Genomic DNA, 12,500 nt, shown 5'->3' on the forward strand with positions numbered 1-12,500 from the left:
ACATGCTGGCCAAGGCCGGGGCATGGCAAGCTGCTGGCCAAGGTCGTGGCATGGCACGCTGCTGGCCAAGGCCGGGGCATAGCACGCTGCTGGCCATGGCCGTGGCTTGACAAGCTTGCCAAGGCCGGGGCATGGCGTGCTGCTGGCCAAGGCTTTGGCATGCCATGTTGCTGGCCAAGGCTGTGGCATGGCATGCTGCTGGCCAAGGCTGTGGCATGGCATGCTGCTGGCCAAGGCCGTGGCGTGGCATGCTGCTGGCCAAGGCCGTGGCATGACATGCTGGCCAAGGCCGGGGCATGGCATGCTGCTGGCCAAGGCCGTGGCATGGCATGCTGCTGGCCAAGGCCGTGGCATGACATGCTTGCCAAGGCCAGGGCATGGCATGCTGCTGGCCAAGGCTTTGGCATGCCATGTTGCTGGCCAAGGCTGTGGCATGGCATGCTGCCCTAGGCCAACGTGCCACCGCCACCGCCGCGGGCCGCCACTCGACGCATCCCGTGCTTGGCTATGTAGTTTCGATGCCACAAGCCAATGCCACAAGCCAAGCGATGGCATGTGCCAAGCGCCCGCCTAGGCATAGGCGTGGCCTGTGGCCTGGCCATGCTGGCCAGCCTTAAGGGAGGTGCCCCCCCCTTATAATAGCCTGTTAAGCCCTTTTCAATCTGGCAGGAGGAAACATCAAGCATGTTCGAGGAGTCATAATGGGGTTTTTTTAAAAAGTAATGGTTTTTTGCCAAAACTTTCAACATGAAAGTTGTATGAAATAATTTAATACACCATAAAAAAAATTATAAAAAAATATTTGGCCACCGGAATATTTTATTTTAATTTATTTCAATTTTAATACTTAAAAAATAATAAAAATTACTAAAAATACTCAAAAAATTCTAGAAAAATTCCAACAATTATAAGATGAGGCACTAGTAATTATAGTAATTTTTTTAATTATTTTTTTATTTTTAATTTATTTTATTATAATTTTTATGAGTAAATAAATAATTAAAAAGCCCGACGAACGTGCAAAAACTCTTAGAGAAACCCAGCAAGCATCGGATAGCTCGAATGCAAATAACAAACGCAACAGGCAACTTCCGAGGGACATACTTTTCCCAACAAGCTTCCACTGGGGAAAGCACTAGCAACGTGTTCGCAAGTCAAAGGCAACCAAACCGGCTATTACCCGAGGGACAAGCATTTCGCAGGGCAACATATACGTAAGTCAAAGCCAAACCAAATGGCAATTACACGAGGGACAGGATTGCTTGCCAAGGGCGTGGCATGCGATGTTCTAGCCCAAGGCCAAGGCACGCCACGCTGCGGGACAAGGCCGTGGCAAGACATGCGGCTGGCCTTGGCCTTGGCATGGCATGCCGCCGGCTTTGGCTGGGCTGCGTTGGCCTTGCCATGGAATGTTGCTGGCTTCGGATGGGCTGCCTTGGCCTTGGCCTTGGCCGTGGCATGGCATGCTGCTGGCCTTGGCCTTGGCCTTGGCATGGCATGCTGCTGGCTTTGGCTGGGCTGCCTTGGCCGTGGCATGGCATGCTGCTGGCTTTGGTTGGGCTGCCTTGGCCGTGGCATGGCATGCTGCTGGCCTTGGCCTTGGCATGGCATGCTGCTGGCTTTGGCTGGCCTGCCTTGGCCGTGGCATGGCATGCTGCTGGCCTAGGCCTTGGCATGGCATGCTGCTGGCTTTGGCTGGGCTGCCTTGGCCGTGGCATGGCATGCTGCTGGCCTTGGCCTTGGCATGGCATGCTGCTGGCTTTGGCTGGGCTGCCTTGGCCGTGGCATGGCATGCTGCTGGCCTTGGCCTTGGCATGGCATGCTGCTGGCTTTGGCTGGCCTGCCTTGGCCGTGGCATGGCATGCTGCTGGCCTAGGCCTTGGCATGGCATGCTGCTGGCTTTGGTTGGGCTGCCTTGCCTTGGCCTTGGCATGGCATGCTGCTGGCCTTGGCCTTGGCATGGCATGCTGCTGGCTTTGGCTGGCCTGCCTTGGCCGTGGCATGGCATGCTGCTGGCCTAGGCCTTGGCATGGCATGCTGCTGGCTTTGGCTGGGCTGCCTTGGCCGTGGCATGGCATGCTGGTGGCCAAGGCCTTGGCATGGCTTGCTGCTGGCTTTGGCTGGCCTGCCTTGGCCGTGGCATGGCATGCTGCTGGCCTAGGCCTTGGCATGGCATGCTGCTGGCTTTGGTTGGGCTGCCTTGGCCGTGGCATGGCATGCTGCTGGCCTTGGCCTTGGCATGGCATGCTGCTGGCTTTGGCTGGCCTGCCTTGGCCGTGGCATGGCATGCTGCTGGCCTAGGCCTTGGCATGGCATGCTGCTGGCTTTGGCTGGGCTGCCTTGGCCGTGGCATGGCATGCTGCTGGCCTTGGCCTTGGCATGGCATGCTGCTGGCTTTGGCTGGGCTGCCTTGGCCGTGGCATGGCATGCTGCTGGCCTTGGCCTTGGCATGGCATGCTGCTGGCTTTGGCTGGCCTGCCTTGGCCGTGGCATGGCATGCTGCTGGCCTAGGCCTTGGCATGGCATGCTGCTGGCTTTGGCTGGGCTGCCTTGGCCGTGGCATGGCATGCTGCTGGCCTTGGCCTTGGCATGGCATGCTGCTGGCTTTGGCTGGCCTGCCTTGGCCGTGGCATGGCATGCTGCTGGCCTAGGCCTTGGCATGGCATGCTGCTGGCTTTGGTTGGGCTGCCTTGGCCGTGGCATGGCATGCTGCTGGCCTTGGCCTTGGCATGGCATGCTGCTGGCTTTGGCTGGCCTGCCTTGGCCGTGGCATGGCATGCTGCTGGCCTAGGCCTTGGCATGGCATGCTGCTGGCTTTGGCTGGGCTGCCTTGGCCGTGGCATGGCATGCTGGTGGCCTAGGCCTTGGCATGGCTTGCTGCTGGCTTTGGCTGGCCTGCCTTGGCCGTGGCATGGCATGCTGCTGGCCTAGGCCTTGGCATGGCATGCTGCTGGCTTTGGCTGGGCTGCCTTGGCCGTGGCATGGCATGCTGCTGGCCTTGGCCTTGGCATGGCATGCTGCTGGCTTTGGCTGGGCTGCCTTGGCCGTGGCATGGCATGCTGCTGGCCTTGGCCTTGGCATGGCATGCTGCTGGCTTTGGCTTGCCTGCCTTGGCCGTGGCATGGCATGCTGCTGGCCTAGGCCTTGGCATGGCATGCTGCTGGCTTTGGCTGGGCTGCCTTGGCCGTGGCATGGCATGCTGCTGGCCTTGGCCTTGGCATGGCATGCTGCTGGCTTTGGCTGGCCTGCCTTGGCCGTGGCATGGCATGCTGCTGGCCTAGGCCTTGGCATGGCATGCTGCTGGCTTTGGTTGGGCTGCCTTGGCCGTGGCATGGCATGCTGCTGGCCTTGGCCTTGGCATGGCATGCTGCTGGCTTTGGCTGGCCTGCCTTGGCCGTGGCATGGCATGCTGCTGGCCTAGGCCTTGGCATGGCATGCTGCTGGCTTTGGCTGGGCTGCCTTGGCCGTGGCATGGCATGCTGGTGGCCAAGGCCTTGGCATGGCTTGCTGCTGGCTTTGGCTGGCCTGCCTTGGCCGTGGCATGGCATGCGGCTGGCCTAGGCCTTGGCATGGCATGCTGCTGGCTTTGGTTGGGCTGCCTTGGCCGTGGCATGGCATGCTGCTGGCCTTGGCCTTGGCATGGCATGCTGCTGGCTTTGGCTGGCCTGCCTTGGCCGTGGCATGGCATGCTGCTGGCCTAGGCCTTGGCATGGCATGCTGCTGGCTTTGGCTGGGCTGCCTTGGCCGTGGCATGGCATGCTGCTGGCCTTGGCCTTGGCATGGCATGCTGCTGGCTTTGGCTGGGCTGCCTTGGCCGTGGCATGGCATGCTGCTGGCCTTGGCCTTGGCATGGCATGCTGCTGGCTTTGGCTTGCCTGCCTTGGCCGTGGCATGGCATGCTGCTGGCCTAGGCCTTGGCATGGCATGCTGCTGGCTTTGGCTGGGCTGCCTTGGCCGTGGCATGGCATGCTGCTGGCCTTGGCCTTGGCATGGCATGCTGCTGGCTTTGGCTGGCCTGCCTTGGCCGTGGCATGGCATGCTGCTGGCCTAGGCCTTGGCATGGCATGCTGCTGGCTTTGGTTGGGCTGCCTTGGCCGTGGCATGGCATGCTGCTGGCCTTGGCCTTGGCATGGCATGCTGCTGGCTTTGGCTGGGCTGCCTTGGCCGTGGCATGGCATGCTGCTGGCCTTGGCCTTGGCATGGCATGCTGCTGGCTTTGGCTTGCCTGCCTTGGCCGTGGCATGGCATGCTGCTGGCCTAGGCCTTGGCATGGCATGCTGCTGGCTTTGGCTGGGCTGCCTTGGCCGTGGCATGGCATGCTGCTGGCCTTGGCCTTGGCATGGCATGCTGCTGGCTTTGGCTGGCCTGCCTTGGCCGTGGCATGGCATGCTGCTGGCCTAGGCCTTGGCATGGCATGCTGCTGGCTTTGGTTGGGCTGCCTTGGCCGTGGCATGGCATGCTGCTGGCCTTGGCCTTGGCATGGCATGCTGCTGGCTTTGGCTGGCCTGCCTTGGCCGTGGCATGGCATGCTGCTGGCCTAGGCCTTGGCATGGCATGCTGCTGGCTTTGGCTGGGCTGCCTTGGCCGTGGCATGGCATGCTGCTGGCCTTGGCCTTGGCATGGCATGCTGCTGGCTTTGGCTGGCCTGCCTTGGCCGTGGCATGGCATGCTGCTGGCCTTGGCATGGCATGCTGCTGGCTTTGGCTGGGCTGCCTTCGCCGTGGCATGCCATGCTGCTGGCCTTGGCCTTGGGGCTGGGCTGCCTTGGCTGCGGTTCTTATCACTAGACGTGCGTTGCGTGCGAAGGCGTGCAAAGGCGTGCGCGACCATGCGCGCAACACGCGCACCGTGGTCAAAAGACCACGCGCGCGGTATTCGCACAGGCCACGCTGCCCACGCCGCGGGCATGCCAGGCCGCCCAGGCCGTGCGCATGCCATGCCGTGCTGCCCAGGCCGGCTGCATGCCAGGCCGCCCAGGCCGTGCGCATGCCATGCCGTGCTGCCCACGCCGCGGGCATGCCAGGCCGGCTGCATGCCAGGCCGACCAGGCCGTGCGCATGCCATGCCGTGCTGCCCACGCCGCGGGCATGCCAGGCCGGCTGCATGCCAGGCCGCCCAGGCCGTGCGCATGCCATGCCGTGCTGCCCATGCCGCGCGCATGCCAGGCCGCCCACGCCCGCGCGCATGCCACGCCATGCTGCCCAAGGCCGCGCCCAGGCCGCCCAAGGCCGCGCCCAGGCCGCCCAAGGCCGCGCCCAGGCCGCGCAAGGCCGCGCCCAGGCCGCGCAAGGCCGCGCCCAGGCCGCCCAAGGCCGCGCCCAGGCCGCGCAAGGCCGCCCAAGGCCGCGGTCCAGGCCGCCCAAGGCCGCGGCCGAGCCGCCCCAGGCCGCAGCCCAGGCCGCGGTCGAGCCGCAGTGCATGTAACCCAAGGCCGCAGCCCAGGCCGCGCCCAACATGGGGCGTACCTGCCACTGCCTTGCCCTGGGCAAGGGAGGTGCCCCCCCCTTATAATAGCCTGTTAAGCCCTTTTCAATCTGGCAGGAGGAAACATCAAGCATGTTCGAGGAGTCATAATGGGGTTTTTTTAAAAAGTAATCGTTTTTTGCCAAAACTTTCAACATGAAAGTTGTAGGAAATAATTTAATACACCATAAAAAAAATTAAAAAAAATATTTTTTTACAGAAAATATTTTATTTTAATTTATTTCGATATTAATACTTAAAAAATAATAAAAATTAATAAAAATAGTCAAAAAATTATGGAAAAATTCCCATAATTAAAGGATGATTCACTAGTAATTATAGAAATTATTAAATTATTTTTTTCATTTTTTTTATTTTATTTTGATTTTTTTATGCCAAATAAGGGCTTTAAAAATTCGAAAAGCTCTAGAAAAATTGCAAAAAAATAGGGAATGACATTTAAAATTGATTGTAGTGCATTTTTAATTGTGTTGCACGGTTTGGGTAAGATTATAAAAGAATCATGTTCAAAAAGATCGATCGAGGCGGTGGCACGCCATGGCCTTGGCCTTGGCCTTGGCCTTTGCCCGCGGCCATGGCCTTTGCCTTGGCCTTGGCCATGCCTTGCACAGGGACTTGGCCTTGCCCACTGCCTTGGCCTTGGCTTTGGCCTTGGCCTTGGCATGGCATGGCATGCTCGCCGAGGCCGTGGCATGCCTTGCTGCTAGCCAAGGCCGTGGCGTGGCATGCTCGCCCAGCCCGTGGCATGCCCAGCCCGTGGCACGCCATGTTGGCCCAAGGCATTGGCATGGCATGCCGGCCAAGGCATGCTGGCCAACGCTGCGGCACGGCGTGCTGGACAAGGCGGTGCCATGGCATGGCATGCTGACCAAGACAGTGCCATGGCATGCTGGCCGAGGCCGTGGCATGGCATGCTGGCCGAGGCCGTGGCTTGCCATGCCGCCACGGCCGTGGCATGCTGGGCAACGGACCGGCATGGCATGCTGGCCGTGGCGGTGGCACGACATGCTGGCCAAGGCAGTGGCATGGCATGTAGGCCAAGGCTAAGGCATGGCACGCTGGCCAAGGCAGTCGCAAGGCATGCAGGCCGAGGCCGCGGCACGGCCCGCTGGGCAACGCGGTGGCATGGCATGCTGGGCAACGCCGTGGCAAGGCATGCGGGCCGAGGCCTTGGCATGGCATGCTGGCCGAGGCCGTGGCATGGCATGCGGGCCGAGGCCGTGGCATGGCATGGCATGGCATGCGGGCCGAGGCCGTGGCATGGCATGCGGGCCGAGGCCGTGGCGTGGCATGGCATGGCATGTTGGGCAACGCCGTGGCAAGACATGCGGGCCGAGGCCGTGGCATGGCATGTTGGGCAACGCCCTGGCAAGCCATGCGGGCCGAGGCCGTGGCGTGGCATGTTGGCCAAGGCTAAGGCATGGCACGCCGGGCAACGCGGTGCATTGGCATGCTGGGCAGCGCGGTGGCAAGGCATGGGGGCCGAGGCCGTGGCATGGCATGTTGGGCAACGCCGTGGCAAGACATGCGGGCCGAGGCCGTGGCATGGCATGCGGGCCGAGGCCGTCCGTGGCATGGCATGCGGGCCGAGGCCGTGGCACGACATGTTGGCCAAGGCTAAGGCATGGCACGCCGGGCAACGCGGTGGCATGGCATGCTGGGCAACGCGGTGGCAAGGCATGCGGGCCGAGGCCGTGGCATGGCATGTTGGGCAACGCCGTAGAAGGGCATGCGGGCCGAGGCCGTGGCATGGCATGCGGGCCGAGGCCGTGGCATGGCATGTTGGGCGACGCCGTAGCAAGGCATGCGGGCCGAGGCCGTGGCATGTCATGCGGGCCGAGGCCGTGGCATGGCATGCGGGCCGAGGCCGTGGCATGGCATGTTGGCCGAGGCCGTGGCAAGGCATGCGGGCCGAGGCCGTGGCATGGCATGTTTGGCAACGCCGTGGCAAGACATGCGGGCCGTGGCATGGCATGGCATGCGGGCCGAGGCCGTGGCACGACATGTTGGCCAAGGCTAAGGCATGGCACGCCGGGCAACGCGGTGGCATGGCATGTTGGGCGACGCCGTAGCAACGCATGCGGGCCGAGGCCGTGGCATGTCATGCGGGCCGAGGCCATGGCATGGCATGCGGGCCGAGGCCGTGGCATGGCATGTTGGGCGACGCCGTAGCAAGGCATGCGGTCCGAGGCCGTGGCATGTCATGCGGGCCGAGGCCATGGCATGGCATGCGGGCCGAGGCCGTGGCATGGCATGTTGGGCGACGCCGTAGCAAGGCATGCGGGCCGAGGCCGTGGCATGTCATGCGAGCCGAGGCCGTGGCATGGCATGCGGGCCGAGGCCGTGGCATGGCAAGTTGGGCGACGTCGTGGCAAGGCATGCGGGCCGAGGCCGTGGCATGTCACGCGGGCCGAGGCCGTGGCATGGCATGCGGGCAGAGGCCGTGGCATGGCATGTTGGGCGACGCCGTCGCAAGGCATGCGGGCCGAGGCCGTGGCATGGCATGCGGGCCGAGGCCGTGGCATGGCATGTTGGGCGACGCCGTAGCAAGGCATGCGGGCCGAGGCCGTGGCATGTCATGGCATGTTGGGCGACGCCGTAGCAAGGCATGCGGGCCGAGGCCGTGGCATGGCATGTTTGGCAACGCCGTGGCAAGACATGAGGGCCGTGGCATGGCATGGCATGCGGGCCGAGGCCGTGGCATGACATGTTGGCCAAGGCTAAGGCATGGCACGCCGGGCAACGCGGTGGCATGGCATGCGGGCCGGGGCCGTGGCATGGCATGTTGGCCAACGTCGTAGCAAGGCATGCGGGCCGAGGCCGAGGCCGTGGCACGGCATGCGGGCCGAGGCTGTGGCATGGCATGTTGGGCGACGCCGTAGCAAGGCATGCGGTCCGAGGCCGTGGCATGTCATGCGGGCCGAGGCCGTGGCATGGCATGCGGGCCGAGGCCGTGGCATGGCATGTTGGGCGACGCCGTAGCAAGGCATGCGGGCCGAGGCCGTGCCGTGGCATGCGGGCCGAGGCCGTGGCATGGCATGCGGGCCGAGGCCGTGGCATGGCATGTTGGGCGACGCCGTAGCAAGGCATGCGGTCCGAGGCCGTGGCATGTCATGCGGGCCGAGGCCGTGGCATGGCATGCGGGCCGAGGCCGTGGCATGGCATGCGGGCCGAGGCCGTGGCATGGCATGTTGGGCGACGCCGTAGCATGGCATGCGGGCCGAGGCCGTGGCATGTCATGCGCGCCGAGGCCGTGGCATGGCATGCGGCCCGAGGCCGTGGCATGGCAAGTTGGGCGACGTCGTGGCAAGGCATGCGGGCCGAGGCCGTGGCAAGGCATGTTGGGCGACGCCGTAGCAAGGCATGCGGGCCGAGGCCGTGGCATGTCATGCGGGCCGAGGCCGTGGCATGGCATGCGGGCCGAGGCCGTGGCATGGCATGTTGGGCGACGCCGTAGCAAGGCATGCGGTCCGAGGCCGTGGCATGTCATTCGGCCGAGGCCGTGGCATGGCATGCGGGCCGAGGCCGTGGCATGGCATGTTGGGCGACGCCGTAGCAAGGCATGCGGCCCGAGGCCGTGCCGTGGCGTGCGGGCCGAGGCCGTGGCATGGCATGTTGGGCGACGCCGTAGCAAGGCATGCGGTCCGAGGCCGTGGCATGTCATGCGGGCCGAGGCCGTGGCATGGCATGCGGGCCGAGGCCGTGGCATGGCATGCGGGCCGAGGCCGTGGCAAGGCATGTTGGGCGACGCCGTAGCAAGGCATGCGGGCCGAGGCCGTGGCATGTCATGCGGGCCGAGGCCGTGGCATGGCATGCGGGCCGAGGCCGTGGCATGGCTTGTTGGACGACGCCGTAGCAAGGCATGCGGTCCGAGGCCGTGGCATGTCATTCGGCCGAGGCCGTGGCATGGCATGCGGGCCGAGGCCGTGGCATGGCATGTTGGGCGACGCTGTAGCAAGGCATGCGGCCCGAGGCCGTGCCGTGGCGTGCGGGCCGAGGCCGTGGCATGGCATGTTGGGCGACGCCGTAGCAAGGCATGCGGTCCGAGGCCGTGGCATGTCATGCGGGCCGAGGCCGTGGCATGGCATGCGGGCCGAGGCCGTGGCATGGCATGTTGGGCGACGCCGTAGCAAGGCATGCGGGCCGAGGCCGTGCCGTGGCATGCGGGCCGAGGCCGTGGCATGGCATGTTGGGCGACGCCGTAGCAAGGCATGCGGTCCGAGGCCGTGGCATGTCATGCGGGCCGAGGCCGTGGCGTGGCATGCGGGCCGAGGCCGTGGCATGGCATGTTGGGCGACGCCGTAGCAAGGCATGCGGGCCGAGGCCGTGGCATGTCATGCGGGCCGAGGCCGTGGCATGGCATGCGGGCCGAGGCCGTGGCATGGCAAGTTGGGCGGCGTCGTGGCAAGGCATGCTGGCCGAGGCCGTGGCATGTCATGCGGGCCGAGGCCGTGGCATGGCATGCGGGCCGAGGCCGTGGCAAGGCATGTTGGGCGACGCCGTAGCAAGGCATGCGGGCCGAGGCCGTGGCATGTCATGCGGGCCGAGGCCGTGGCACGTCATGCGGGCCGAGGCCGTGGCATGGCATGTTTGGCCACGCCGTGGCAAGACATGCGGGCCGTGGCATGGCATGGCATGCGGGCCGAGGCCGTGGCTCGACATGTTGGCCAAGGCTAAGGCATGGCACGCCGGGCAACGCGGTGGCATGGCATGCTGGGCAACGCGGTGGCAAGGCATGCGGGCCGAGGCCGTGGCATGGCATGTTGGGCAACGCCGCAGCAAGGCATGCGGGCCGAGGCCGTGGCATGGCATGCGGGCCGAGGCCGTGGCATGGCATGCGGGCCGAGGCCGTGGCATGGCATGTTGGGCGACGCCGTAGCAAGGCATGCGGTCCGAGGCCGTGGCATGTCATGCGGGCCGAGGCCGTGGCATGGCATGCGGGCCGAGGCCGTGGCATGGCATGTTGGGCGACGCCGTAGCAAGGCATGCGGGCCGAGGCCGTGCCGTGGCATGCGGGCCGAGGCCGTGGCATGGCATGTTGGGCGACGCCGTAGCAAGGCGTGCGGTCCGAGGCCGTGGCATGTCATGCGGGCCGAGGCCGTGGCATGGCATGCGGGCCGAGGCCGTGGCATGGCATGTTGGGCGACGCCGTAGCAAGGCATGCGGGCCGAGGCCGTGCCGTGGCATGCGGGCCGAGGCCGTGGCATGGCATGTTGGGCGACGCCGTAGCAAGGCATGCGGTCCGAGGCCGTGGCATGTCATGCGGGCCGAGGCCGTGGCATGGCATGCGGGCCGAGGCCGTGGCATGGCATGTTGGGCGACGCCGTAGCAAGGCATGCGGGCCGAGGCCGTGGCATGTCATGCGGGCCGAGGCCGTGGCATGGCATGCGGGCCGAGACCGTGGCATGGCAAGTTGGGCGGCGTCGTGGCAAGGCATGCGGGCCGAGGCCGTGGCATGTCATGCGGGCCGAGGCCGTGGCATGGCATGCGGGCCGAGGCCGTGGCACGTCATGCGGGCCGAGGCCGTGGCATGGCATGTTTGGCAACGCCGTGGCAAGACATGCGGGCTGTGGCATGGCATGGCATGCGGGCCGAGGCCGTGGCTCGACATGTTGGCCAAGGCTAAGGCATGGCACGCCGGGCAACGCGGTGGCATGGCATGCTGGGCAACGCGGTGGCAAGGCATGCGGGCCGAGGCCGTGGCATGGCATGTTGGGCAACGCCGCAGCAAGGCATGCGGGCCGAGGCCGTGGCATGGCATGCGGGCCGAGGCCGTGGCATGGCATGCGGGCCGTGGCCGTGGCATGGCATGTTGGGCGACGCCGTCGCAAGGCATGCGGGCCGAGGCCGTGGCATGGCATGTTTGGCAACGCCGTGGCAAGACATGCGGGCCGTGGCATGGCATGGCATGCGGGCCGAGGCCGTGGCACGGCATGCGGGCCGAGGCCGTGGCATGGCATGTTGGGCGACGCCGTAGCAAGGCATGCGGGCCGAGGCCGTGGCATGGCATCTTGGGCAACGCCGTGGCAAGGCATGCGGGCCGAGGCCGTGGCATGGCATGATGGCCGAGGCCGTGGCATGTCATGCGGGCCGAGGCCGTGGCATGGCATGCGGGCCGAGGCCGTGGCATGGCATGTTGGGCGACGCCGTAGCAAGGCATGCGGTCCGAGGCCGTGGCATGTCATGCGGGCCGAGGCCGTGGCATGGCTTGTTGGGCGACGCCGTAGCAAGGCATGCGGGCCGAGGCCGTGGCATGTCATGCTGGCCAAGGCCAAGGCATGGCATGGCATGGCATGCGGGCCGAGGCCGTGGCATGGCATGTTGGGCAACGCCGTGGCAAGGCATGCGGGCCGAGGCCGTGGCATGGCATGATGGCCGAGGCCGTGGCATGCCATGCTGGCCAAGGCTAAGGCATGGCATGCCGGGCAACGCGGTGGCATGGCATGCTGGGCAACGCCGTGGCAAGGCATGCGGGCCGAGGCCGTGGCATGGCATGTTGGGCAACGCCTTGGCAAGACATGCGGGCCGAGGCCGTGGCATGGCATGCTAGCCGAGGCCGTGGCATGGCATGTTGGGCGACGCCGTGGCAAGGCATGCGGGCCGAGGCCGTGGCATGGCATGCGGGCCGAGGCCGTGGCACTGCATGTTGGGCGACGCCGTAGCAAGGCATGCGGGCCGAGGCCGAGGCCGTGGCATGGCATGTTGACCGAGGCCAAGGCATGGCATGCCGGGCAACGCGGTGGCATGGCATGCGCGGCCGAGGCCGTGGCAAGGCATGCGGGCCGAGGCCGTGGCATGGCATGTTGGGCGACGCCGTGGCAAGGCATGCGGGCCGAGGCCGTGGCATGGCATGCGGGCCGAGGCCGTGGCACTGCATGTTGGGCGACGCCGTAGCAAGGCATGCGGGCCGAGGCCGAGGCTGTGGCATGGCATGTTGACCGAGGCCAAGGCATGGCATGCCGGGCAACGCGGTGGCATGGCATGCGCGGCCGAGGCCGTGGCAAGGCATGCGGGCC

The sequence above is a fragment of the Camellia sinensis genome, unplaced genomic scaffold (assembly GCF_055761805.1).
Source record: "Camellia sinensis isolate YWXY unplaced genomic scaffold, ASM5576180v1 Unanchor4, whole genome shotgun sequence".
NCBI classification, from domain to species: Eukaryota; Viridiplantae; Streptophyta; class Magnoliopsida; order Ericales; family Theaceae; genus Camellia; species Camellia sinensis.